Source organism: Petromyzon marinus, unplaced genomic scaffold, assembly GCF_048934315.1.
Source record: "Petromyzon marinus isolate PM22_M1 ecotype Great Lakes invasive population unplaced genomic scaffold, UKy_Petmar_22M1.pri1.0 PM_G_Scaffold_17, whole genome shotgun sequence".
Classification (NCBI taxonomy): Eukaryota; Metazoa; Chordata; class Hyperoartia; order Petromyzontiformes; family Petromyzontidae; genus Petromyzon; species Petromyzon marinus.
The window spans coordinates 1,089,563-1,095,954 of NW_027422728.1; the positions used below are offsets into that span (position 1 = coordinate 1,089,563).

The 6,392-nt window shown below is 55.8% G+C and overlaps 1 long non-coding RNA gene across 2 annotated transcripts; it reads left to right on the forward strand.

Annotated features, from left to right (window-relative positions):
• The first annotated feature begins 785 nt into the window (after window positions 1–785).
• Window positions 786–4,557, forward strand: LOC142911189 (uncharacterized). 2 transcript variants are annotated; one of them, XR_012933333.1, is made up of 3 exons: window positions 786–1,049; window positions 3,912–4,056; window positions 4,337–4,557. It is a non-coding gene; the product is annotated as an uncharacterized LOC142911189 (long non-coding RNA). The 2 variants fall into 2 exon arrangements; XR_012933332.1 differs by lacking the exon at window positions 786–1,049 and adding an exon at window positions 3,032–3,227.
• The last annotated feature ends 1,835 nt before the right edge of the window (window positions 4,558–6,392 follow it).

The window sequence follows — 6,392 nt, forward strand, 5'->3', positions numbered from 1 at the left end:
ACTAGTACACTCACCACTACTCACCACTAGTACACTCACCACTAGTACACTCACCACTAGTACACCCACCACTCACCACTACTCACCACTAGTACACTCACCATTAGTACACTCACCACTCACCACTAGTACACTCACCACTCACCACTACTCACCACTCACCACTACTCACCACTAGTACACTCACCACTCACCACTACTCACCACTCACCACTACTCACCACTAGTACACTCACCACTAGTACACTCACCACTCACCACTACTCACCACTCACCACTACTCACCACTAGTACACTCACCAATCACCACTAGTACACTCACCACTAGTACACTCACCACTCACCACTACTCACCACTCACCACTACTCACCACTAGTACACTCACCATTAGTACACTCACCACTCACCACTACTCACCACTCACCACTACTCACCACTAGTACACTCACCACTAGTACACTCACCACTACTCACCACTAGTACACTCACCACTAGTACACTCACCACTAGTACACTCACCACTAGTACACTCACCACTCACCACTAGTACACTCACCACTCACCACTACTCACCACTCACCACTACTCACCACTAGTACACTCACCACTCACCACTACTCACCACTCACCACTATTCACCACTAGTACACTCACCACTAGTACACTCACCACTCACCACTACTCACCACTCACCACTAGTACACCGTTGTGTCTGTTCCACCTGAAGAAGGAGACTTGTGTTGCCTCCAAAACGTCGTGATTTAATTGTTTTCTTTTATTTTGTTTTATTTTACCTCCGTGACGCCACCGTATAAATTGATTCTCAACATTGTTTCGTGAGGAGTCGACTCCTTTTTAAACGCATTAAGAATCGACTCCTATTGACTTGCACGGGGAATCGGATTGAAGAGTTGTATTAGAATTCGATTGCTCATTGAATTGCATGAGGAATCGACTTAGAGTCTGAATCAATACCTTGTCGACTTGTGTTTGGAACCGGTTCGTCGTGTGGAGTTGGATCCGGGTTTGGGGGGTTCAGCATCGCCTGGTGAGTTTACACTCAACACTCACCACTACTCACCACTAGTACACTCACCACTAGTACACTCACCACTACTCACCACTCACCACTAGTACACTCACCACTACTCACCACTAGTACACTCACCACTCACCACTACTCACCACTAGTACACTCACCACTAGTACACTCACCACTCACCACTAGTACACTCACCACTCACCACTACTCACCACTACTCACCACTAGTACACTCACCACTAGTACACTCACCACTAGTACACTCACCACTCACCACTAGTACACTCACCACTACTCACCACTAGTACACTCACCACTAGTACACTCACCACTACTCACCACTAGTACACTCACCACTACTCACCACTCACCACTAGTACACTCACCACTAGTACACTCACCACTACTCTCCACTCACCACTACCCACCACTAGTACACTCACCACTAGTACACTCAACACTCACCACTACTCACCACTCACCACTAGTACACTCACCACTACTCACCACTACTCACCACTCACCACTAGTACACTCACCACTAATACATTCACCACTACTCACCACTAGTACACTCACCACTAGTACACTCACCACTAGTACACTCACCACTACTCACCACTCACCACTACTCACCACTCACCACTACTCACCACTAGTACACTCACCACTACTCACCACTAGTACACTCACCACTCACCACTAGTACACTCACCACTACTCACCACTCACCACTACTCACCACTCACCACTACTCACCACTAGTACACTCACCACTACTCACCACTAGTACACTCACCACTCACCACTACTCACCACTAGTACACTCACCACTAGTATACTCACCACTAGTACACCCACCACTCACCACTACTCACCACTCACCACTAGTACACTCACCACTAGTACACTCACCACTCACCACTACTCACCACTAGTACACTCACCACTAGTACTCTCACCACTCACCACTACTCACCACTAGTACACTTACCACTAGTACACTCACCACTCACCACTAGTACACTCACCACTAGTACACTCACCACTCACCACTAGTACACTCACCACTAGTACACTCACCACTAGTACACTCACCACTCACCACTACTCACCACTAGTACACCCACCACTCACCACTAGTACACTGACCACTAGTACACTCACCACTCACCACTACTCACCACTAGTACACTCACCACTCACCACTAGTACACTCACCACTACTCACCACTAGTACACTCACCACTCACCACTAGTACACTCACCACTAGTACACTCACCACTCCCCCACTCCCCCTCCCTCCCCCCCAGGACGAGGACTTTGTCACCACCATGGCCAACGCGGCCTCCCTGTCTCACGCTCTGCGCCCTGACCCTTCTGCTGTCCCTGCTGCTGTTGCTGCCCCTGCTGTCCCTGCTGCTGCTGCCCCTGCTGTCCCTGCTGCCCCCGCTGTCCCTGCTGCCCCTGTTGCTGCCCCTGCTGTCCCTGCTGCTGCTGCCCCTGCTGCTGCTGTCCCTGCTGTCCCTGCTGTCCCTGCTGCCCCTGCTGCTGTCCCTGCTGCTGCTGCTGCCCCTGCTGCCCCCGCTGTCCCTGCTGTTGCTGTCCCTGCTGCTGCTGTCCCTGCTGTCCCTGCTGCTGTCCCTGCTGCTGCTGCCCCTGCTGTTGCTGCCCCTGCTGCTGCTGTCCCTGCTGCTGCTGCCCCTGCCGCCGCTGCCCCTGCTGCCCCTGCCGCCGCTGCCCCTGCTGTCCCTGCTGCTGCTCCTGCTGCTGTCCCTGCTGCTACTGCCGCACTGCCGCTTGGCTCCCCGCTGTGCCGCTGGTGGCTCGGCTTCCTGGGCGCTCTCAGACGCTGCTGCTGCTGCTGCACCACCACCAACACCACCGCCGCTGGCTGTGGTGTTGGTGGTGGTGTTGGTGGTGGTGTTATTGGTGGTGGTGTTGGTGGCGTTGGTGGTGGTGGTGTTGTCGGTGGTGGTGTTGGTGGCGGTGGTGGTGTTGGTGGTGGTGGGGGTGGTGGTGTTGGTGGTGGTGGCGGTGGTGGTGGTGTTGGTGGGGGTGGTGGCCGTGGTGGCAGTGGTGGTTGCGAGCAACCCGAGGAGTGGGCGGTGGCAGTGGTGAGGGCGGCTGGGACGCCGCGCTCACTCCTCACGCTGCTCACTGACCGTGAGGACGACGACCAGGTGAGACCACGGGTGGGGCGCACAAGGATATGTGTCTGTGTGTGTGTAGGTCGACTCAGCCTCAAATGAGTACCTGGAGGGATGTGTAAACATCGCCGCTAGGGAGACAAAGGCGGCCGGGCATAGTGCTGGCCACCCACCCCCTCGTGTGCTGTGCCGGCCTTTAAAGGCGCTCGCTAACAGCACTTGCCCCTACAGTCTGTTAAGGCTATACGGGGTATCTTTGTCTGTGCGCAGCACGGGCTAGAGAAGAGATGGAGTGACGTGGTACAAGAAGACGTGGAGCTGAGTCGACTTCCCGATGACTGGTACCAGCGGTGTAAAAATCGGCCTCTGTGGAGGAGGCTCGTGAAGGACGCTACTGGGCAGTTGGAGGCAGTCGCCCTCCAACAACAACGGAGGGCGGAGGAGCGACGCTCAGAACAACGAGCGGAGCGCCGGGTGGCTAAAGCACAGCAGGTTGGCACAGGAGGGGGCACAGGCGGTGCATCAGCCAGTCATCTCAGTCAGTCGACCCGTGGCACCTGGGTCTGTCCCTTGACCTTCTGCCAGCGGGCGTTCGACACTTCACGTGGCCTCAAGGTGCACATAGCCTGGCACAAGCGTCGTGGTGACATCACCGCCACTTGGTGGCGTATGGCGGTTGTTGTTTGTGCATCTCCTCATCTCCCCGTGCCCCCACAGGTGCGTGCATATGCATGTGAGGTGTTGCAAGTCCTCAGCTCCAACCATGTTGGCGCATTGGCCCTCTGCAACAATGGAGGCATCGCGGCCTTCGCCAGCCTGCTGGGACGCACTCACAACCCTCACACCCTGGAGAAGATCACCGGTAGCAACCCACCCACACTCACCACCCACTCTCGCCACTCACACTCACCACTCACCACCCACTCTCGCCACCCACACTCACCACCCACGCTCACCACCCACACTCACCACCCACACTCACCACCCATGCTCGCCACGCTCGTCACGCTCACCACTCTCACCACGCTCACTACTCTCACCAGGCTCACCACTCTCACCAGGCTCACCACTCTCGCCATGCTCACCACCCACACTCACCACTCACACTCACCACCCACCCACCCTCGCCACCCCTACCCCAGGCACGCTGTGGAACCTGTCGTGCCACGAGCCTCTGAGGGCTGCGCTGGTGGAGCTCTGCCTCCCGGCGCTGGTGGAGCTCGTGCTGGTGCCAGAGAGCGGCTGGAGGAGCAACGTTGGAGACAAACCCTCCTCACCGTCCTCACCCAGCTCGCCCGTCTCACCCTCCTCACTCAGCTCGCCCGCCTCGCCTTCCGCGGCGTTCTGCAACGCCTTGGCGTGCCTGCGGTAAGGCGCGCCGAGACAGACGTGACGGGGACGTTGCGGTGGACGCGACGGGAATGTCGTGGTTGACGTGACGGGGACGTCAGGGTTCACGTCACGGCGGTGACGTTGCAGGGAGTTGAGCTTGGCAGACCCGGACAGGCGGCTGAGCATGCGGCAGTGCGAGGGGCTGGTGGACTGCGTGCTGCACTTCATCCGCTCGGCACTCAAAGGGCACAACATCGAGACTCAGGTGACCCCCACACCAAGATGGGTAGTGGTAAAGTAGTGGTTAGCGCTACGAACCCGGCGACCCGGGTTCAATTCCCGCTCGTGGCCAACACCGGTGAAGATTATCTGAAATGGTCCTGGGCCTCCCCTAGGTGTACTCAGCCTCAATTGAGTACCTGGTGTGGTGTGTAAACATCGCCACTGAGCAGACAAAGGTGGTCGGGCGTTGTGCTTGCCACCAACCCCCTCGTGTGCCGTTCCGGTCTCTTCATAGGTGCTCGCTAACAGCACTTGCCCCTACAGTCTGTTGAGGCTATATGGAGGGTCTTTGTTTATGTATGTGTATGTATGTACACGTGTGTGGATGTATGTGTATGTATGTCCGTGTGTGTGTATTGTCCGGCAAAAACAACCCCCTACCTCCTCGAGGTGCCGGACGGCAAAATTGTGGTGGGCAGTGCCGTGGGGGGAGGGCCAATTTAGATTGGCCTTTCCCTTCATGGCATTTGTTACCACCACAATGGCCAAAAGGGGGCTTTGGACCGGTGCGAGGGACTGGTAACCCCTCCACTTTCAATTAACTACCACTAAAATACGAGGTAATGCATTTATTAAGTTTGTGCCGGAGGCACCAGGGGTACGGGCGTCTATGACGTCTCCTGGCCAAACCCCATTTGGCGGAGCGAGGAGATTGAATCTTTATCCTCGGGGCTTCTTCAGAAACAACAAAAAGCCTCTACGGATGGCCACGTGGAATGTTCGAACGCTCATTGCGGAGGAGAGGCTTCCATTCTTTTGTTGGGAGCTGGACCGGTACCGCCTGCATCTCTATGGTATTCAGGAGGTCCAGGGGACCGGCTCTGGCTCCTGCCACCATGAGGGGTGGACAGTCCTTTACTCGGGGCAGGAGACTGCCAAACAACAGGGAATGGCTCTTCTTCTGAACAAAAGAATGAAGGGGGCGTGGGAGTGTGGCGGTCAGGTGTGGGATGCTGTAATCCCCAGGCTACTTTGGGCTCGCCTTCCCATCAACCAGAGGCAAGGAGTGGTGGTCGTGGTTATGTATGCCCCCACTGAAGACGAACATCTGGAAGGATGCAGGCAAGGCCGATGAGTCAGATGGCTTCTATGACCTCCTGTCAAAGATACTGGCTAAAGTGGCCCCTCGGGATAGAGTCATCTTGTTGGGTGACTTCAATGCCCGAGTTGGTCATGATGCTAGCACCTGGTCTGGAGTGATTGGAGGGCATGGGCCAGATCAGCTCAATAACAACGGTAAGAGGCTGATAGATTTTTGTGCAGCCCATGGGCTTGTAATTACCAACACGCTGTTCCGGCATCGGCACATCCACACAACATCATGGATGCATGCCAGGTCCAAGTGTAACGAGTTCAACTGAGTCGCAGACGTTGTCTTGGGAGCAACACTTTATTCAGAAACTCAACGTAACATAACACAACCTACACTTGGGTGTTGAATGCTCATCTAGCCACGCTACGGCAGAACTAGACACGGTTCGCTATCCCGGCCCAGACCACGTGGCTAGAGGCTTCTTCAACCCGACGTGGATCTTCATCACCAGTAACACGAAGAACCCCGAGCCCCTCCCGGGGCCCCCGTTA